Source organism: Phoca vitulina, unplaced genomic scaffold, assembly GCF_004348235.1.
Source record: "Phoca vitulina isolate PV1807 unplaced genomic scaffold, GSC_HSeal_1.0 scaffold5, whole genome shotgun sequence".
Taxonomy (NCBI): domain Eukaryota; kingdom Metazoa; phylum Chordata; class Mammalia; order Carnivora; family Phocidae; genus Phoca; species Phoca vitulina.
In genome coordinates, this window is record NW_022589708.1 from 60,601,095 (window position 1) to 60,623,852 (window position 22,758).

Below are 22,758 nucleotides of genomic sequence, written 5' to 3' on the forward strand. Positions count from 1 at the left end.
CTTTTCCCAACTCTTTATCAAATGATGTCACACTGGCAGCCATATAGGTTGTAGTGATAATCCTATACTGCAGAAATTGCAAATACTACGAACAAGAACTCTCCCTCCTCCTCCTTCTTTTCAGAGAGCCAGTTGTTAAACATTTATAAGCATACTGTTGGATACAGCGAACCTGAGGCAATCTCTTAATGTGGGAGCTGAGAAAACTCACACCCAGACCTTGTTTTCAAGATGGAAAGAAGACCCAACTCAATAGGGAGCCAGAGAACACTGGAGCCTCTTGATTGGTCTGTTCAAACCATCCTCTGGGGGAGACAGCAGATGGAGGAGAGTGGAGAGGGGAGAGTGGATACCTTCCTATCCATTCTTATCACCCCTGATTTCCCACAGCAATGGAGGTAACTTTGGCTGACAACTGGAAACAGTGGATTTTCTAGTAGGGTCAGCGAATTAGTTCATTTTTTGGTTTGTTTTTATTTCTTATTTTTTTAAACAATAGAAATTGACTCTAAGTTATTTTTTATGTACCTTTATTTTTATTTACTTTTCATATATATTATATGATATATAATATATAGTGATAAATATTATCTTTACTATTATATTATTTAATTTATTAGAAAGTTATCAGATTGCTCAGAAAATCAAGAAAGAACCTGAAGAATGAGGCTCACAAAGGGCAGAACCAGGCAGCTCTGGATTATCTAAGTGGTAGGAAGTAATCAATGATCCCTTCAAAGCATCTCTGTTGAAATAAATCCCATTCCATTTTTTTCTTTTAACAGACCTTAAGTGACCCTGCTCAAGATGAACTGTCCTAGAATAAAATTTGATTGGCCAACTTCAGTCAGTGATTACTCTTGGCAAGAAGACAGGGTTCCTTGACTGACAGTCCCACGGAGACTCTCATAATAAGGAGCCAGTAATCTCCAACAAGGAATTCAGAGTGCTCTTAAGAACAGGAGGGCGAATGGGTGCTGGGAAGCCAAGGAACAGCAAATGTCCACTTCCATCTGGGACATGACCTTGCTACAGGGCCCCTCCTGAGTTGGGGGGGGGGGGCAGGGACCATTAACGTGGAAGTAATTGAGAATTAATTGTTCTTTAAAAATCTCCAGGCATAATGTCAATAGTTGAGTATGTAACACTATTTGACATTAACAGAGCTCACACTGAAAAATCACAGGTATGTAAATAAATGTTGGAATGAAAATAAATAAGAAACTGAAAGAAAAGCTGAGATATGCTGATGTTTAAGGAAGATCATATGTCACTGTTTTGCCAAACCTGATGAAAAGATAAGTATGTTCCAGCAGCATTCAGAGTAAGTGGAAAATTTACTGTTAAACATAGAGCCAGGGGCGTGAGAAGAATGGGTTTGTAGGGGACTTTGTGGTCCACTTCAGTTGTAAATGAGTGAAGAGAAAATGCTTGACCTTCCCGGCTGTGGCCCTCTCGACCTACATGGTCCTCTCGCTCTTCTCTCTACTTCTCCAAGCTCTGCTGCCTTCAGGACCCAACACACATGTCTTTTCTCTCAGAGCCTTCCGGGACCAGCTCAATCCAGCCCAATCCATAATGAAATACCGCTTCTTGTCCCATGCATGTGGCACTTCCCAAATGTCCCCTTAGGTTGTCACACAGCTCCTGACATGTGCATCCTGACCTTCACTTAGGGTCCTGGAATAATGAAGGCAGGATCTGTCTGATGACGAGAAGTTGGCTGTTGGAGGCTTAACGTGACCTTTACAAAACTTGGTCTTTCTTCCCTTTTCTAGTTCCTCGTTCGCCTAAACCTTGAAATTAGGGACTGTAACCAGGATTTGTCCCTCCTCCTCTCTCTCTCTCTCTCTTTTTTTTACACCACACTGTTCTGGAGAGAATTAATGAGAGGATACATGTAAAAGCCAACACAAGACTTACACTCCGATGTTTTCATTTTGTCGGATGCTCGTTGCCCTATCAGTCAAGATCTCCCAAGCACATAAGAAGATGCTTTTAATGGTTACTAATAATGGTAGTATTGTCTCATGCTGCCTAGTCTTCCTCAATGATCTCATCTATTTGGGCAGTTTCAGTTGTGGTCTTTAAGAGGATGACTTTCCATCTGCCTCCAGCCAACTCATCTCCCAAGCCCCAGGCCCATATTTCCAACCAGATGTTCTGTAGACCTCAGACTCAACAGGTCCTGAATTGAACCCATCCTTCCATACAAACCTAGTCCTTCTTGCTACTGAAGCCACTGACCACAATCAGAACTGGGCTAGATGCCACTTACGCCTGAAATCCCAGAAGTGTTTCAGTTCCAGCATCTCCTTCTCACTGTCTCCCACCCAGTAGCCTGCTGGAGTCTACCAATGTGTTCCTAAGGTTCCATTTTTTCTGCAGCCCCATGTCTGACCTTCATTAAGTCTCAACTCAAATCTTGCAAGAACATCCTGACTAGTCCCTCTATCTCCACCCGCCACCTCAGCCCATGCTCTATGCTGTCACTAGAGTTCTGTCCTTAAAGACACTGGTAAGATCGTATCAGCACCTGCTCCACACACCAAAGCTTCTAGTCTTCCTGCTCTGACATATGAACAATTCCAGCTGTCCACAATATGTAGCCTCATCTCCTCTACAGTCCCCAAACTTCATGGCCTCATCTCCTCTACAATCCCCAAACCTGAAGCCTACTCCCTCCGCATTTCACATTCCCAGAATATGCCCTCCACTGTCACACAATTAACCTTGTTAAGCTGTTTCCTTGTCTCAAATACTCTCTCCACCTGGCCCAGGATCCTCTTAATCTGGCATCTTCCAAGACACTTCACCAATTTTAACAGTTAACATTAATTGTTCCTTCCAGTAATAACTACCATTATAGAGAACTGAGTATGTGCCAGGGATTTACATACATTATCACGGTTAATCTTCACCACCCTTGAGCAAGTTAGGTATTACAGGCCCATGATCCCTTATCCAAAGCCTTGAGGCCAGCTGTGCTTCCAAATTCAGAATGTCTTGTTTTTTGGAAAGGTAATATAGTGAGATGTGTCTCAGTTTCCCCATCTGTAAAATGGGGAGGATGAGTACTAGCAGACTACCTCTCTCATGGGATTGTTGTGAAACAGGCAATGTGTTCCTTCAGAGAAGGGCCTAGGGAAGTGCCCTTATGAAATGCACTGTGAGGTCTATTTACTTGACTGTTATAAACAATACATAATAGCTTATGAACAAGACCTTACTAGGAAAATAAATGGCTCAAACAAATTTGTATCAGGAAAGTAATTTGAATGACGATAAGAGCCCTCATTTTGCTGGATGTTGTGCTTTCTTTTTTCTTTACTTTCACTTCCTTCTGCTACTTACCACACCCTTTATTCATCATTTCCTATCAAAATCACAGGCCTCCTGCTATTGCAATGAAAAGTCTTTCTTCATTTTTCTGGCCTATTTTACAATTAATTCATAATTTTCTCCGAAAAAAAAAAATATATATGCTAGATAATTATTCCCTTCTTCTCTGACAAGAATAATGTATGACAATTAATGCTAGTTTTTAGAAATTCAGTGTAAACATCACCAACAAATTCATTTGCTTTACTCTTTTATGGGCCTGGATACAGAAGAGACCAAGAATGTAGGGCCTGGAAGGGACCCTAAAGACCAGCCAGTATGCATGACCCGCTCTATCCAACTATCTTTTATACTTGAAGAAACTAAGGAGAAGGGAGCTCCTGCTCAAGTTCACACAGCTAGTTAATGACACAACACTAGCTAGATCCCAACTGTCCCCATTCCCACCTCCCCCCCCCATCCCCAAGCAACCACTGATCCACTTTCTGTCAGTATAGATTATTTTCCTAGAATTTCATAAAAATGGAATCATACAATATTTTTTGAATCTGGCTTCTTTCACTCAACATACTGTTTTTGAGATTCATCTACATTGTTGCATGTATTGGAAGAGTGTTCTTTCTTATTGTTGAGTAGTATTTTATTTTAAAGATATATTGCAATGTATTTATCCATTCTTCTGCTGATGGATGTTTGGGTTATTTCCAGGTGTTGACTATTATGAATAAAATTGCTATGAACATCCTTGTATATGGCTGTTTGTGAATATATATTTTCATTCCCCTTGGGTAGATACTTACGAGTAGGTTTGATGTGTCATAGGATAGGTATATATTTCATTTTGTGAGAAATTACATTTGCCTCACATCTCCACCTAAATTTGGGGTTGTCAGCTGCATTAGCCAGGGTTCTTCAGAGAAACAGAGCCAATGGGCTATAAAAAGAGATTTATTATGAGGAATTGGCTTATGTGATTATGGAAGCTGAGAAGTCCCATGATCTGCCATCTGCAAGCGGGAGACCCAGGAAAGCCGATGGTGTAATTCAATCTGAGTCTGAAGGCCTGAGAATCAAGAGAGCCAATGACGTAAATACTAGTCCGGGGGCTGGAGAAGATGAGATGAGATGTCCCCGCTGAAGCAAGGAGGCAGAAAAACGGGGGAGGGGGAGGGAGAATTCCTCCTTCCCCCACCTTTTGTTCTACTTAAGCCTTTAACAGATTAGACGATGCCCACCCACACTGAGGAGAGCCATGTACTTCACATAATCCATCAGTTCAAATACTAATCTCATCTGGAAACATCCTTACAGTCATACTCAGAAATAATGGTTAGCCAAATACCTGTTGAATCCCCTGATCCAGTCAAATTGCCATATAAAATTAACTCTCACATTAGTCTTTTAAATTTTAGTCTTTCTAGTACGTGTGAAGTTGTATTTATTGTGATTTGAATTTACATTTTCCCGATGACTAATTTGTGTTTCCCTGTTGAATTTTTATATGATTATTGGCCATTCCTTATACCTTCTTTGTGAGGTGTCTATTCAAATCTTTTGCCCATTTTTAATCTATTATGTTTGTCCTTTTAAAATTTGTTTTTTAAGATTTTATTTTATTTATTTGACAGAGAGAAAGACAGCGAGAGAGGGAACACAAGCAGGGGGAGTGGGAGAGGGAGAAGCGGGCTTCCCGCAGGGCAGGGAGCCCAATGCGGGGCTCCATCCCAGGACGCTGGGATCATGACCTGAGCCAAAGGCAGACGCCCAACGACTGAGCCACCCAGGTGCCCCACGTTTGTCCTTTTAATATTGAGTTATAAAAGTTCTTTTTTTTTTAAAGATTTTATTTATTTATTCATGAGAGACAGAGACAGAGAGAGAGAGAGGCAGAAGGAGAGGGAGAAACCGGCTCCCTGCAGAGCAGGAAGCCTGATGTGGGACTCGATGCCAGGACCCTGAGATCATGACCTGATCTGAAGGCAGATGCTTAACAAGTGAGCCATCCAGGCACCCCGAGTTATGAAAGTTCTTTATGTATTCTGAATACAAGTCCTTTGTCAGATATGTGTGTTACAAATATATTTTTCCAAGCGGTGACTTGCATTTTCTTATTATTAAAGACGTCATTAGGAGAGCTCATTTCAAAAATTGTAATGAGCTCTAATTCATCATTACTTTCTTTCATGGGTTGTGGTTTTTTTGTATCCTATCAAAAACACCCTTTTTTAACGTACTCCAGTGTCACAGAGATTTTTCTCCTATTTTTTTCCAGAATCTTTATTGTTTTAATTTTTGTATTTATGTCTATGACCCATTTTGATTTATTTTTGTGGATGGTGTGAGGTGAGTTGAGGTTCGTTTTTTTCTGTATAGATTTATAGTTGTTTCAGCACTGTTTGTTGAAAAGATTATACTTTCCCACTGAATTATCTTCCTACTATTGTTGAAAATCAAGGGACCACGAATGTCTATCTCTGTTTCTTTACTCTGTTCTACTTTGTTGATCTATATATCTATTGTTAGGACAAATCGCAGTGTCTTGATTACTGTAGCTTTATAATAAGGCTTTAAGTGGGTAATTTCTCCAAACTTTTTTTTCAAAATTATTTTGGTCATTCTTGGTCATTTTACAATCAGCTTGCCAATTTTTATAAAAAATTCTGTTGGAATTTTTATTGGAATTGCATTGAATCTACACATCAATTTTGGGAGAATTGACAGTCATTCATATTGATAATATGAAATTTTCTAATCCATGAATATGGCATATTTCACCATTTATTTGAATCTTTAAATTCTCTTGGTAGTATTTTGTATTTTTCAGTGTTTAGGCTTTGCACGTATTTAATTTTCCATAAGATTACATTTTTATGTTATAAACAGAATTTTAATTTAATTTTTTTCTAACTTTATTTTTTGTTTGTTCCATTGTATAGAAATACAATCGATTTGGGGCGCCTGGGTGGCTCAGTTGGTTAAGCGACTGCCTTCGGCTCGGGTCATGATCCTGGAGTCCCTGGATCGAGTCCCGCATCGGGCTCCCTGCTTGGCGGGGAGTCTGCTTCGCCCTCTGACCCTAACCCCTCTCATGTGCTCGCTCTCATTCTCTCAAAATAAATAAATAAAATCTTTAAAAAAAAAAAAAAAAGAAAGAAATACAATCGATTTGTATATATTAACCTTATATCTTGAGCACTTATGAGGGCTAGTAGCTTTTTTCTTGGTTCTTCAAAACTTTCTATGAATAAAATAACTTCATTTGTGAATAAAACCAACTTTACTTCTCCATTTTCAGTTTGTATGCCTTCTGTTTCTCCCTTCCTTTCCTTTTGTTGTTTTTTTGTTTGTTTGCTTGTTTTATTGTCTTGCCAGAATCTCTAGCACAATGTTGAACAGAAATGGTGACAATGGACAAGCTTGCCATATTGTCAATTCTAAGAAGAAAACATCCAGTCTTTCAACACAAAAGACGATCTTAGCCTTAAGACTTTTTGGTTTTGTTTTGTTTCATAGATGTTCTTTATCAGGTTGAGAAAGTTACTTCCTATACCAAGTTTATTGAGAAACTTTATCAAAATTCACTCTCAATGTGGTGAGTTACATTGATCGATGTTCAAGGGCTAACCAACTTTGCATTCCTGGAATGTTATCATTTTTATATCTTGTTCAAGACGTATTATCCTTGTTATATCTTGCTGAATTTGATCTGCCAAACTTCTGTTAAAGATTTTCGCATCCATGCTCATGAAGAATATTGGTCTATAGTTTTCTTCTCTTGTAACATTTATGCCTATTTTGGTGTCAGGTTAATATTGGCCTCATACAATGATTTGGAAGTTATTCCTTTCTTCTGTGCTTTCTGAGATGGTTTTTGAAGGATATGTATTATTTCTTCCTTAAATGTCTGATAGAATTTACAGGGAAGCCATCTGGGCAAGGTTTTAAATTACTAATTCAATTTCTTTAATAGGTATGAGATTATTTGAATTTTCTATTTCTTCTTATGTCCCATCTGATAAATTCTGTCTTCCAAGGAAGTTGTCTATTTCATCTAAGTTGTCAAATTTATTTACATAAGTTGTTCATAATATCTCCTTATTATCCTTTAATCCCAGTAGGCTCTATATGTTCTTTTATTCCTGATATTGTTAATTTGTACCTTCTCTGTTTTTTCATTGATCTTTTCAAAGAACCAGCTTTTGGTTCCATTAATCTTCTTTGTTTTTATTTGTTTTTTGTTTCATTGACTCTTGCTATTTCTTTCTAGCTGGTTACTTTGAGTATAATTGGCTCTTCTTTTTCTAATTTCTTAAGGTCAAAGCTTATATCATTGACATTAGACCTTTTCTCCTTTTCTAATATAAACATTTAAAACTGTAAGTTTCACTCTAAGCACTGCTTCAGCAAAACAAATTTTGAAATACTGTGTTTTCATTATCATTCATTTCAAAATGTTTTATTTCCCTTGCAATTTCTTTGACTCATGGGTTATTCAGATATGTGCTATTTAATTTCAAAGTATTTGGCACTTTCATTTATTTTATTGTTATTATTTCTCATTTAATTCTATTGTGGTCAGAAAATACGCTATGTAAGATTTCAGTCTTTTGAAAGGGACTTATTTAATGGCCCAGGATATGGTCTGTTTTGATGAACATTTCATATGTGCTTGAAAAGAATGTGTAGTCTGAATTTGTTGAGGGTATTGTTCTATAAATGTCAATTAGGTTATAGCAGTTGATGATGTTGCTCAGATCTTTTTAAATTCTTACTAATTTTTTGGCTATTTGTTCTATTAATTACTGAGAGAAGCATATTAAAATCTCTAACTATGTTATTCATTTGTCTATTTTTCTTTAGTTCTACCAATTTTTGCTTCATGTGTTTTGAAGCTCTACATTTATTTTGTGTTACAACAATAGATACAATTGTTATGTATTGTAACAATTAATAATATATCCTCATAAAATATCCCTCTCTGCCTCTTATTAAACTTTCTTATTTTATCTATTTATCTTTTATTAATATAGACACTCTAGCTTTTTTATGCTTACGGTTTGCCATCTATATCTTTTTTGATACTTTTAACTCTATTTATGTCTCTGCAGTTAAAGTGAGGCTCTTGTAGACAGCAAATGTTTGGGTCTTGCTTTTTTATCCAATCTGACACAGTCTCACAATCTCTGCTTTTTGATTGGAGTGCTTAGTCAAGGGGCATCTGGGTGGCTCAGTTGGTTAAGGGCCTGCCTTCGGCTCTGGTCATGATCTCAGGGTCCTGGGATCCACTCCTGCATAGGACTCTCTGCTCAGCAGGGAGTCTGCTTCCCTTCCCCCCCCAACCCCCGCTCTCCCTCTGTACTCTCCCTCCCTCTCTCTCTCTCAAATAAATAAATAAAATCTTAGGCGCGCCTGGGTGGCTCAGTCGTTAGGCGTCTGCCTTCGGCTCAGGTCATGATCCCAGGGTCCTGGGATTGAGCCCCGCATCGGGCTCCCTGCTCCACGGGGAGCCTGCTTCTCCCTCTCCCACTCCCCCTGATTGTGTTCCCTCTCTCGCTGTGTCTCTCTCTGTCAAATGGATAAATAAATAAAATCTTTTTTTTTTAAATGGAGTGCTTAGTCAATTTAACATTATTTTTTATCTGATTGGATTTTGGTCTACCATTTTGCTATTTGCTTTCTATTTGTCTTATCTGTTTTTGTTCCTCTGTTCCTCTGTTCTTACCTTCTTTGTGTTAATCAATTATTGGTAGCATTGCATTTTAATTCCTGTATTTATTCTTAGTTGTATCTCTTGGTATTATTTCTTTAGTGATTGCCCTAGGGATTACAATCTCTACTTTATCACAATTTACTTAGAGTTAATGTTGAATTAATGGTAAATTTGAAATACAGGAACCCTGTGACAATATGGTTCTGCTTCACATTCACTCATTGTGCTAGTGTTATATATATATATTACATCTGTATGTTTTATAAACCAAATAATACTAGGTTCCAAGTTTCTGATCTTTTATGCCTGATTCATGATGAGATTTTGAATTTCAAACAACACTCTCAACAGTTATAACTTGACCCAACAAGGTCAAAACCAATTTCTCATTGCACTAAAAAAATTCCGAAAAACATTTCTTGTCTTAATGCCATTATAAAAGCTAGTGATGGGGAAACCTGAGCAGTTCACTGAGGTTTATTCCTTGCCTCTGAAACAAACGTTTGGAATATTTAAATTTCAAAGTTGAAAGAGAATTTAAAATCTTCTTGTCAGCACTCTCATTTTGTACCCAAAGAAGTGGCATCCAGATATGTAAAGGACTGATCTGAGATCACATGCATTCATTCATTTAGTAATTCACTGAAAAACTCACCATTCATTGTAAAAATGTTTATGAAGTGCTTACCATATACCTGTTAATGAAGATACAAAAATGAGTAAGAACTAAAAGGCATTGAATTGTACACTTAAAACTGGTGAGTGTTATGGTGGGTAAATTATTCCTCAGATAAAGCTGTTAACAAATGAGTAAGATCCAGTTCTTTCCATCAAGGAGATCAGAGTGTAATGGAAGTGTAAGACACACATAGACGATTGTACAATACATACTGTAATTACAATGCAACACATATTGTAATTACAATAAAATGTGAACATGCTATAACAGACCTGTATGCTTAGCCACTTAACACTGGAGAACCCTGGGGCTCAGGCTTGGACCTCTTCTATTTTCTTTCCACAGCCACTCCCTTTATGATCTCATTCAGTATCATGGCTTTAAATATCAGTTGTATGCTGACGACTCCAAAATTTCTATCTCCAGCAGATGTCTCTCCCAAATTCCAGACTCATACATCCAACTGACAAACTGATATCTCTCCTTTAAAGGCTAATTAGCATCTCAAACTCAACATCCAAAACCAAATTCCTTATCTTCCCCCTCTAAATCTGCTCCTTCCACAACCTTCATCATCCCAATTCATTAACAGCTCCATCTTTCTAGTGGCTCAGGCCAAAAAACCTTGAAGTCATCTTTGACTTGTTTCTTTCTGTCATTTAATCCATCATGAAGTCCTGTTGGCTCTACAATCGACATAAATCCAGAATCTGACCACTTCCCACCACCTCCCCTGCTGCAATCCTGGTCCAAACCACCATTTTCTCTTGTCTGGAGTATTGCCTTGTCCCCTAACAGTCCATATTCTATAAAACAGAAGAACCCCTAAAAATGTAACTCAAGTCAGTTCTCTGATCAAGTCCTCCAATGGTTTCCCATCTCCCTACTAGTTAAAGCCAAAGTCCTCACAGGGGCCTCAAAGACCCCATAAAAATCTGGGCTCCCATCTCCACTCTCTTATCTTTCTTATCTAGTCTCCACTACTGTTCTTTCTGCTCACTCTGTTTCATGCACATGAGCTTCCTTGCTCTTCCTCAAATATTACTGGCAAGCTCTTCCTTCAGAGCCTCTGCATTGCCATTCCCTCTACCTGGAGCTCTCTTCATCAGATATCCCCATTGCTCACTCCCTCCCCTGCTTCAAGTCTTTGCTCAGATGTCACCTTCTCCCTGAAGTCTCCCCTGATTACCCAATTTCAATTTGTGAGCTTCTCACTGGTACCCTGGCACTTCCTATTGTTCTCTGGCTCTATTTTCTCCATAAGCACTTATCTCCTTAAATATACCTCATAAACAATTTACTTATTTGGTTCATTTTCTGTTTTTCCCCAATAGGCCAAGAGCCCTATGAAGGCTTGTCTGTGTTCATCACTGTTTTGCAGCATCTAGAACAGTGAGGTATTCGAGAAAACGTTTGCATGAGTGTATCAATGTGCCTAGTGCTGTGAGAGAAGGAAATGGGTGAGTTTTCTTCTGTGACCAGGCCAGGTTTGTTTGCTTGTTTGTTTGTTGGTTGGTTTGCGGGAGGGCCATGATGGAGGAAAGGTTGCTAAATGTCAGGGGAAAGTTAACTGGGCAAGTGACAGTTGAACTTAGCTGTGAAGGATGATCAGGAATTTTCCAGACAGAGAAGATAGTGAAGGGCATTCCAGGTAGAAGGAGTAGCATGTGCAAGAGCAATATTTTACAAAAGCATGGCATGAACATAAAATGCCAATGAGTATGACATGAAGGCAGAGTGGAGTAGGGAAAATGAATTGATGGGTCCAGAGAGGAGGCCTGGAGGGCTAATCAGAGCCAGCCATGAAAGATGGAGCCAGATTAGAGCTGGCTCTTTTAACTCCCTCTCCAGTGCCTTGTTCACTGCTTCAGAAAAACTCTTTTCAGCCTAAAACTTGTTTTTCCTTTGGGGATTATAGGTTGATACCTTTACCACCCATGTTTACTTTTGTAAATAAATTATATTCATAACCCCAGAATGTGAGATTTAAGACAGGTGATTCTAAGAGTATGTACATTTTAAAAAACAAAAAGCTGAAAGTGTTTGTATTTTGAGATAGATTATAGATTTTTTATTATATTCAAATCCAAAAGACTGAAATAATCAAAATTTCCAAAGAAGTGACAGCTGGTGCCTGGTGCAAGCCTATTTTCGCCATCAATTTAGAGTTCAAACTCTGTAGGAAAAAAATGCCAATGATCTAACACACAGAGGACTATGGAAATGGGTGTAAAATTGGGGGGGGGGGAGTGAAAAATGTCCTCCACATTTTTTTGGCAGTTGACAACTGACACTGGTATTATATTAGCTATTATATATTTGAATTATTAAATTAAGCAGTGAGGAGTAGGAAATTGTAGGAAGTGAACTGATCATGGACTATAATATTGTTTTATTCTCAAAAGTGATATTTCTTATACTTGAGTTTTTCTTAATTCCACTTGTAAGGCTGAAGATCTTGCACCTTTTAACTTCGTCAGGGTTAAATATTAAACATTAAAAATAAGCAATCAGCAGAACAATTATATTATTCATTCAACAAATATTTGACAGCCTATATCAAAAAGGAATGTAATTTGGTTTTGGATTCCACACGACACAAAAGCAAGTAGTTATTTCTCTTTTCTTAAAATAACCATGAAGAATAACATTGATCTGTAGTGTGGAGATTAACCGTTCAAATTAACTTGTAAACTTAGAGTCTTATGTGGTTTAGATGAAACAGTTGTGAGAATCCCCCGGAAGTCCTATGGAAAGCATATCATTTTCACTGACTTGAATGCACAACAACTGCCTAAAATTTTGTTGGAAGTCGTATCAGCCTATACTTAGCTTCAAACAGAGATATTTCTAAGATTCCTTAGATCGGAGTGAACTCATCCTGCACGCAGCACTTGAGAGCCTTGATACTACCACGACAAGACCCATTTTCTCTGTATAAACGTATATATTCAGAGCATTTTTAAATTGCATTCCTTACAACATGTAGCAAGAGCCACACAGATGTTGTCACCTGACCTAGCAATTCTACTCCTGGGAACTTATCCAAAGGAACTAATTCCACAGAAACAAAAATCTAGATGCACAAAGATTTTTTTTATTACAGGGCCATCTATAACAGCCAAAATTGGGATGCAAGCCAAGTTTCTACAAGCAGAAAATGATGTTAAAAAAGTGTAGTGCATCAACAAGATGTCATATTACCTGATCGTTAAAAGTCAGAACCATGAAGAGACTGCAGAAATGACAAAAATATTTTTGGTAAACCTTGAACTAAAAGGTAGTATTTTAAAAATGGCATTTACATTGTGATGATAAAGTGTAAAAAGAGATGAACGTGTGGAGGACCAGAAGATAAAATGGACAAAGGAAAGTAAGTCTCTCAAGATAGAAGAATTAGGAGTTTGTTTTACTTCTTGTAAACATTTTTCAAGTTTTGTTTTACATCAACTTTTCTTTTTTTTTAAAGATTTTATTTTTAAGTCATCTCTACACCGAAGGTGGGGCTTGAACTCACCACCCTGAGATCCCTGTCGAGTGCTGTACCGATGACGAAGCCAGCCAGGCGTCCCTACATCAACTTTTCAACTGAAGATTATGTCATGCACAATCAGCTCACACCATAAGGGTATGTCCACTGGATCATAAATAAAAGCAGGGTGTTTACAGAATGGACCCACTTGTGCTCTCTGTGAGCCTCCAACTATCGTCATCTCTGTAACTATAGTTATCTCCACCCCCGATGTGACTGTATTGGAGATAAGGCCTTTGAGGAGGTGATTAAGGTGAAATGAGCTCATGAGGGTGGAGCCCTGATCCCACAGAACTGGCTTCTAAGAAGAGGAAGAGACACCAGAGGTCTCTCTCTCTCTCTCTTTCCCCGCCATGAGCAGACACGGTAAGAAGGCAGCCATCTGGCTAACAGACACGTGAAAAAATGTTCATCATCATTAGCCATCAGGGAAATCCAAATCAAAACCACATTGAGATACCACCTTACACCAGTTAGAATGGCAAAAATGGACAGGGAAAGAAACAACAAATGTTGGAGAGGTTGTGGAGAAAGGGGAACCCTCTTACACTATTGGTGGGAATGCAAGCTGGTACAGCCACTTTGGAAAACAGTGTGGATGTGCCTCAAAAATTTAAAAATAGAGCTACCCTATGACCCAGCAATTGCACTCCTGGGTATTTACCCCAAAGACACAGATGTAGTGAAAAGAAGGGCCATATGCACCCCAATGTTCATAGCAGCAATGTCCACAATAACCATACTGTGGAAAGAGCCGAGATGCCCTTCAACAGATGAATGGATAAAGATGTGGTCCATATATACAATGGAATATTACTCAGCCATCAGAAAAGATGAATACCCAACTTTTATATCAGCATGGATGGGACTGGAGGAGATTATGCTAAGTGAAATAAGTCAAGCAGAGAAAGTCAATTATCATATGGTTTCACTTATTTGTGGAACATAAGGAATAACATGGAGGACATTAGGAGAAGGAAGGGAAAAATGGGGAGGGGGAATTGGAAGGAGAGATGAACCATGAAAGACTATGGACTCTGAGAAACAAACAGGGTTTTAGAGGGGAGGAGGGAGGGGGAGATTGGTTAGCCTGGTGATGGGTATTAAGGAGGGCACGTACTGCGTGGAGCACTGGGTGTTATACGAAAACAATGGATCGTGGATCACCACATCAAAAACTAATGATGTATTGTATGTTGACATACATAATAAAATTAAAAAATAAAAAAAGAAGGCAGCCATCTGCAGGCCAGCAAGAGGGCTCTCACTGGAACCTGGCTGCGTTGGCACCCTGATCTCACACTCACAGCCTCCAGAACTGTGACAAATAAATGTCTGTGCCTGAAGCCACCCGGTCTATGGTATCTTGTTATGGCAGCCCAAGTAGACCAAGACACTAACTTCCAAGAACCATGTGGGTTCTGTGGGCACAGCATTCCAGGCAGACAGCGTGGGCCCCAGGAACACAAGGTGCCCCTGCCCTGACTGCCAAATGTCCAGCTTTGGGGACAGGTCCAGAATCGGTAATAGTAATGTAAGTTCTGTCAGCTGTGGCAGCTCTTCATACGCAAAGTATATTCAGAAATCAGGTGCTTTTATACATAAACCTGACAGGACACCCGTCTACCAATGGATGCATGCACTCATCCAAGAAATAGGTCTCGGACACCAGCTGTGTGTCTGTTGAGCACATCGGTGCGGGGCCGATAGCAGTAATCAGAACAGACCAAGTCCCTGTCCTCAGAGAGCTGATCTTCTACTGGGGAACACAGGCGATCAACGAAATGAGTAAGCAAAATGTATGATATGCTAGATGGTGGTAAGTGCTAAGGAGGAAAATAAGGCAGCCAAGAAGGCAACCTTCAATAGAGAGGCTAGGGGACGTCTCGCAAAGAAGGTGACAGGGGAATAAAGACCTGGAGGAGGTGAGGGAGGGAGCCATGTGTATATCAGCAAAAGAACATTCCAGAATGACAGAAAGGCAAAGGGCCTTGAGATGTGCTGGAAAATCACCAAGAAGGGCAGTATGGCAAAGAAGAGAAGATATGAGGGGAGAGAGCTGAGGGGTGGTACAGGTCACCATTACGCAGAGCTCCTGGAACATTCTATTGACTTCACCTTCTCCACTTAGCAGAGGCAGGGGTTCTTTACATTGTTACCAAGTCTCTCTGGCTGCTGGGTGGGCAGCATTGCTATGGAGTAACGCATTGGAATACAGGCTGCAGGGGCTTTCCAGGGCTGCCCTCACCAATCACCACAAACTGGTGGCTTAAAACAAGACAAATGTATTCTTCCATGTTTCTGGAGGCTGGAAGTCTGAAATCAAGGTATCTGCAGGGTTGGTTTCTTCTGGAGTCTCTGAGGGAGAATCTGTCCCATGCTTCTCTCAGCTTCTGGTGGCTGCAGCAATCCTTGGCATTCCTTGACTTGGAGCTACATCATTCTAATCTCTGCTTCTGGCTTCACGTGGTCTTCTTCCGTGTGTGTGTGTGTGTGTGTGTGTGTGTGTGTGTGTCTGCCTGTCTGTCTGAACCTCTCTCCTTTTTCTTATGAAGATGCCAGTTGTTGGATTTAGGACCCACTTTAATTCAGTATGACCTCATCTTAGCTAATTACATCTACAAAGACCCTATTTCCATTGGCAGATGAATTTGGGGGATAGTATATAACTCACTATGCATACCTATCACTAAAATACCATGTTTAGGCTTATGATCTGAAAAAACGAGGCTTGTTTTTCTAGGTACATTCCTGCAGTTTATAGGAAGGAAAACACCATGTGAAGTGAGAGTTGATTCCTTGGCAAGATGGAATTGGCTGAAAACAAAGTATACATAAGAAGGCTAAAGTTTGGGGCGCCTGGGTGGCTCAGTTGGTTAAGCGTGTGCCTTTGGCTCAGGTCATGATCCTGGGGTCCTGGGATCGGGTCCCGCATCAGGCTCCTTACTCAGCAGTAAGTCTGTTTCTCCCTCTCCCTCTGCCCCTCCACTGCTCACTCACTCTCTTTCTCTCTCAAATAAATAAATTAAATTAAATTAAAAAAAAAGAAGACCAAAGTCCAGGTCCGAGGGACTAATCTGCCGGGTTGTTTTTTTCCCCCCAATAGTAACAGCAAACTTATCTGAACACATACGTTTGAAAAAAAAAAACAAAAAGGCCTCTCCACAAAACTGCCTTCGGTAATGATGGTTTTAGCCCTAGCTCTGGGAAGTGAATGGCGAGGTAGTCTGGCAGGTCTGGGCTGGGGATCTCCAGTAGAAAGGCAGGGTAAAGGCTGCCAAGCTTTGCCTGGTGACTTTTTAAAGAAGATTTTAATTAATTTATTTATTTGTCAGCGACAGAGAGACAGCACAAGCAGGGGGAGCGGCAGGCAGAGGGAGAAGCAGGCTCCCCACTGAGCAGGGAGCCCCACTCGGGGCTCGATCCCAGGACCCTGGGATCATGACCTGAGCCGAAGGCAGACGCTTAACCGACTGAGCCACCCAGGCGTCCCTGCCTGGTGACTTCTTAAAAGAACTTGTTTGTGCTCTATGAAACAAAACTGTGGACTAATTCAACATCTACAAACAATAATCAAATTCTTAAACTGCCACATCGCTTCTCTAGACTCACCCATTGGCCACTCCTCTCCATGGAGCCCTCTGAGCCTGATTCATCAAAGTCCAGGAAGAAATCCCAGGAGAGAAGGTCAACAAGGACAGCAAGGTGCCCTGGCTCGTTTACCAGCCTGGTTGGCTGCTGCCAGCCATGCTCCTCAGGTGGCGCTGTCTTAACCCATTTTTATATGGCTGTGTCTACCTCAGAATAAAGTCATGGAACCATTCTGGAGAAGATATTGAGCACGTGAGGCTACTTCACCACCATGAGCTAGTGATGTTTGGTGATCATAGGGATGCTCTCCATCATTCTCTTTCTGTCTCTCTTTCTCTGCTCTCTCTCTGTCTTTTACACACACACTCTTTACTGCCTTGCCTCTTCAAAATGCCACCCCTCTACTTCTGGTCCAGCTGTTCTTGTTCTCCAGACCCTCTCCCCACCACATGCACATTTTACACTCAGGGCCTAGCCTTATGGAGGGCCTGCACCTCCATCCCTTCTACCCAAATGCTGCCCACCTGATACCCAACCATATTCCTGCCCCCCTCCTGTTCACTGTGGCATATAGAGCATTAGCTGGGTCACACATGAGATCAAATTGCCCACCTACAACAAAGCTCTGCGCTCAATCTAAGACATGTTGAGAGACTGACCCCAGCAAGCCTCCATGAGCAACATCAGTAGAGAACAGTAGTACAGAAATCTTTGCTTCTTCTTTCCATAGACGAACCCTGCTCCCATGCCCATATTTTTGGCATTCCGACACTAAGGCTAGACTGAGTGCAGAATAAGTGTGAAAGCCCAAATCTAAAGAAAAAAATTTTTGTGTGTAGCATTTCATTATTGTTCAGCCTCTTTTGCCTTTCTTTCTGGTTCCCTGCTTTTTCATTTAAATGGTAGCATTTAAAAACACTGTTGTATCCAAAAGAAAACAAAAACATTAATTTGAAAGAATACGTGCACCCCTATGTTTGTTGCAACATAATTTACAATAGCCAAGGTATGAAAGCAACCTAAGTGTCCATCGATAGATAAAAGGATAAGGAAGATGTGGTGTATGCATGCAATGGAATATTATACAGCCACAAGAAAGGATGAGATCTTGCCATTTGCAACAACATGGATGGACCTACAGGGCATAATACTAAGTGAAATAAGTCAGACTGAGAAAGACAAATATATGATTTCACTCGTGTGTGGAATCTAAAAAACCAAAACAAATGAATAAGCAAAAAAATGCAGAATCAGACCTATAAATACAGAGAACAAACTGATGGTTGCCGAAGGGGAGGCAGGTGGGGGGTAGACAAAATAGGTGAAGGAGAGAGGAAGATCCAGGCTTCCAGCTACGGAATGAACACGTCATGGGGATAAAAGGTACAGCATACAAAGTATAGAGTCAATGGTATTATAATAGCATTGCATGGTGGCCACATTTGCGGCGAGCACAGCATGACAAATACAGAAGTGGAATCCCTCTGTTGTACACCTGAAACTAATGTAACATTGTGTGTCAGTTGTACTCAAATAAAAAAAAAATTTTAAAAAGGCCATAAAAAAGAAACACTGTTGTAACCTTGCTCTTTAATCTCTCTTTACTGATGTGTATTTTACATATCATATAATTCATCCATTTCTCGTGTACAATTCAATAATTTTTTTGGCAAGTTACCAAGTCGTGCAGCCATAACCTTGAATCAGTTTTCGAATGTCTCTATCACCCCAATAAGATCCCTCCTGCTCATTTGCAGTTAACCCTTTCCATCTCCACCCCCAACCCCTGGCAACTAATGATAAAGGAAATCTTGGTATTGTCATCATAGGCTAAACAGACTTGGGCAGTTTCTTTCTCAAGTGAGGAAGCGGGCATTTTCACAGCGACTGCCTTTATGATCTAAGCCCAGGGGCAGGTGTAATGGGGAAACTGAAGGTTGGGGGAGGGGAGAAGGAGGCTGTGGTGGCACATTGACCTTGCTGGGATACGTCAGCCCCCTGCCCCCAAACCACAGCACGCTGACAGCCTCCTAAACCAGCTCCGCCGAAGACAACTTTTTTTAAAAACCTAAAAACGAAATTCACAGTAAAAATGACTATGTGCCTCAGTCTTAAATTTACCGTAACTTTTAAGAAGTAAATTATATTTGTAAATCCTGGGTTTTTCTGACCCGAAAAGTTTTTTGTAACTAAAAAACATAAGTTGAGATCAAATAAGACATCACCATGCTCAGGTACACAGGGAGATGCCTGTCACTGCCAATTTGGAGGTTTTGTTTTAGAGAAAGAAATGTCAGAGTAAACGCAAGAAGCAGAAACCATGGGGGTGCCTGGTGGGCTCAGTCACTAGAGCACTCGACTCTTAATCTCGGGGTCTTGAGTTCGAGCCCCATGTCAGGTGGAAGGGTAGAGTTTACTTAAAAAAAATTTTTTTTTAAAAACACAAAGAGGTATTTCTGCCTCCACTGTCCTCTGTGCTCCATTAGAGGAAGGACATAATAGATCCTCAATTAATATTTGCCTAAAGAATGAATCAGTGAATGAGGGCTATTATGTTCTAAGCACTCTGCTAGAAACTGGGGATCAAAAATGACAAAGGCCTTCATGTCAAGAAATCTAAGTACACTGGAGAGGCAGGTATATAAACAAATAATTTCTCTGTAGTATGATAACCAATACAAGTAATTTCAAAATATAGGGCTAGCTCAGAATGGGCAGTAAATAGGGGGAAGTGATTAGGGAAACTTCGCATATGCTCATATTCTTCGGATAGGCAATGACAAAGGAGGGTATTCTAGGCAGAGGAAATAGGGTATACAAAGGAAAGAAGTAGTTCAGCCCAACTAGAGCATAAAATCTATCAAGATATGTTTGCCCCTGCAGCCATGGGACACAGTGCAAAGATTAACAAAGTCTTGGGTGAGGTCAGATGTGGGAAGCGAGAGACAGTTTGATGGTCAAGTTCAAGAGGGTTGGTGGGAAGCAAGCACTGTGCCCAGTGCAAATGGGCACAATGCAAATGTCTAGAGGACAGACTAGAAGGTGTTAACAGCAGTATGCAGAACAATGGAGCAAATTTCCTGTACCAGTGTATGGTAGGATCTCAATGCTGAGAAGGTAGGAAAGTGGGAATGGTAGAAGTCATAGTTTGTTGTTTGTTTGTTTTTAAAGATTTATTTATTTATTTTAGAGAGTGAGTAGGGAGAGAAAGGCAGAGGGGAGAGAGAGAATCCCAAGCAGACTCCCTGCCTAGCACAGAGCCCGAGGTGGGGCTTGATCTCACCACCCTGACATCATGACCAGAGTCGAAATCAAGAGTCAGATGCTTCACTGACTGAGCCACCCAGGCGCCCCTAGAAGTCATAGTTTTTTTTTTTTTTTCTTTCAAAGATTTTATTTATTTATTTGATAGAGACACAGCGAGAGAGGGAACACAATCAGGGGGAGTGGGAGAGAGAGAGAAGCAGGCTTCCCGCTGAGCGGGGAGCCCGATGTGGGGCTCGATCCCAGGACCCTGGGACCATGACCTGAGCCGAAGGCAGACGCTTAACGACTGAGCCACCCAGGCGCCCCTAGAAGTCATAGTTTTGATGGAATAAGATGGCACATGAAATTGTATGTGAATTCTGCAGTGGGTAGGTAGATGCCCCAGAATGACATAAAAGAATGTAAATGCTCTTCAAATAGTCAATATTCTGTGGAGAGGAGAAAGTAGATGGGTAAATGTGGACTTGGATGAATTTAAAGAGTCCCCCAAACCAGAAGAAAAAAAAATACTTGAATTATAAGTCAGGTATCTGGACTGTTAGGGTGGGCTGGGTCAGGATAAATTAGCATCCTGTCAGATGTACGCAGAGTGACCTTCGTGAATAAAACACACTCCTCTCCCTCTTGAAGAAGTCAACTATAATGGTAAGAAGAGTAGGAAGCACTGCCTCCTGCCACACCCTGGAAAATCTTTAGCTGACTCTGAAGAGGGAGAGAGCGGCTTCTACTCCTAGACTGCTGCATTGTTCAGCACCATCCAGCAGTCCTTCGGCTAGAAGGGATGTGGTCCGTACACTCCTATACAGAGTGCTTGACAACCCATTTCTCAGTATTGGCCAGGATTCAATACTATATACAGTAGTCGAGAACTGCCCAGACCACAGCACCATGAATATGTGAATCATTGCTTTCCACTATCACAAGTCATGCAAAATGCTGGTCATTAAGCCATAACAGAAGGAAATACCTTTCTTGCAAGTGGAGAATTCAGTATGACTTGGGTTAGGGTGCAGAGATTAAGAACTGGATGTGGGAGCATGACCTTTAGCGGTGGGGTAACAGAAAAAGGGAAACAAAAATCTCGGACTCCTGCAATAGTGAACTTGGGGAGAAAGGGACAGTCTGAGAGATCAGGTTCAAAGCGGTAGATGGAGAGCCAGAACCAGATTAGAATGGAAGCGGGGACCAGGATGAGTCCCTGAGACTATGGAATGCAGAGAAAGGAGTCTGTTATTCAGACCTGTGGGCTGGTCCAAGCACAACTTTGAGACCTATTTAGAATGCCACTGATTGAAGTCCTCACCCCCACTCCTCCAGCAACAAAAAAAAGCTGGGAGTTTCTCACCACATATTTGAGGCTTGGACAGCAAGCTTTTATATATATATATATAGAGAGAGAGAGAGATTTTATTTATTTATTTGAGAGAGAGCACAAGCAGGGGGAGGGGCAGAGGGACAAGCAGATTCCCCGCTGAGGAGGAAGCCCCATGCGATGCAGGGCTCCATCTCAGGACCCTGAGACCATGACCTGAGGTGAAGGCAGATGCTAAACCAACTGAGCCACCCAGACACCCTCAAAACATTTTTCAAAAACCATCCTAAGAGATCTCACTAGAAAGATATGGAGAGGGCGCCTGGGTGGCTCAGTCGTTAAGCGTCTGCCTTCGGCTCAGGTCATGATCCCAGGGTCCTGGGATCGAGTCCCACATCGGGCTCCCTGCTCGGCAGGAAGCCTGCTTCTCCCTCTCCCACTCCCCCTGCTTGTGTTCCTGCTCTCGCTGTGTCTCTCTCTGTCAAATAAATAAATAAAATCTTTAAAAAAAAAAAAAGAAAGATATGGAGAATGGTATCAGAAACCTTTTAATTTATTTTGGGAAAAAACAGTACAAAACAAATTGTATATTTCTATACAATGTAGTTCTAATTCCAGAGAGTAACTCATTGTCAACAAATCTTTGTGTGGTCTTTATAAGGTTCCAAGTTAATAAATCCCTCTGGCATGATCATTATCATACAGACCTGGCCAAGATACGTTTGAGTCAAGATCTAAGGTTTCCAGAGTAGTCAAATCAAATAAACAGTCCCCTTGCAGATTCTTTCATAAAGGTTTTCTAAATTTATTTTAAAAGGGTTTTGTTTTGTTTTGCTTTGCTTTTGGAGAGGGCAGATCTGGGGATGCCCCTCTCCATCTACGTAACACCAAAAGAACTTGCAGACAAGATAATTGCTTGGTTCCTTTGACTGTGAGAGAACTAATCATGAGCGGTTCTGCTTTTGTGTGGACATACACCCAAGGAAGGAAAGCCATTGAGGACCAGGGGGAAGACAACTTAATGGGTATATCAATGTCTCACTGAAGAAAAGAGAAGCAGGACTTCACTAGGAGGGTGAGGTTCAGTGGTTCCGAGAGACGGGGTGAAGGTATTTGCCTTATTTCAGCATTGCTAGAGCACACACCAGCAACGGTATTTCATTTCTGAAATTCCACCCATTCTGGAATTCCAGCAAAGGTTCCCTCTGGATCATTGTGTGCTCCCAGACCCCACGGTGCTGACTGGGGAGGCGTGCTGGACCCCAGATACCACCTTTTATTTGCCTCGTAGATTGTTTAGCAAACTATTCACAAAAGTAAAAAAT

The 22,758-nt window shown here is 40.8% G+C and overlaps 2 long non-coding RNA genes across 2 annotated transcripts in view; both read left to right on the forward strand.

Annotated features, from left to right (window-relative positions):
- LOC116631679 overlaps nt 1-4,001 on the forward strand; it is a 32,805-nt gene extending 28,804 nt beyond the window's left edge. The window contains exons 3-4 of the long non-coding RNA XR_004299237.1: nt 125-398; nt 786-4,001. This is a non-coding gene — a long non-coding RNA (uncharacterized LOC116631679). The remainder of the gene's footprint in view (nt 1-124; nt 399-785) is intronic.
- Nucleotides 4,002-11,121: 7,120 nt separating this feature from the next.
- On the forward strand, nt 11,122-13,542 carry LOC116631680. Its single transcript, XR_004299238.1, has 3 exons — nt 11,122-11,218; nt 12,838-13,104; nt 13,201-13,542. It is a non-coding gene; the product is annotated as an uncharacterized LOC116631680 (long non-coding RNA).
- The last annotated feature ends 9,216 nt before the right edge of the window (nt 13,543-22,758 follow it).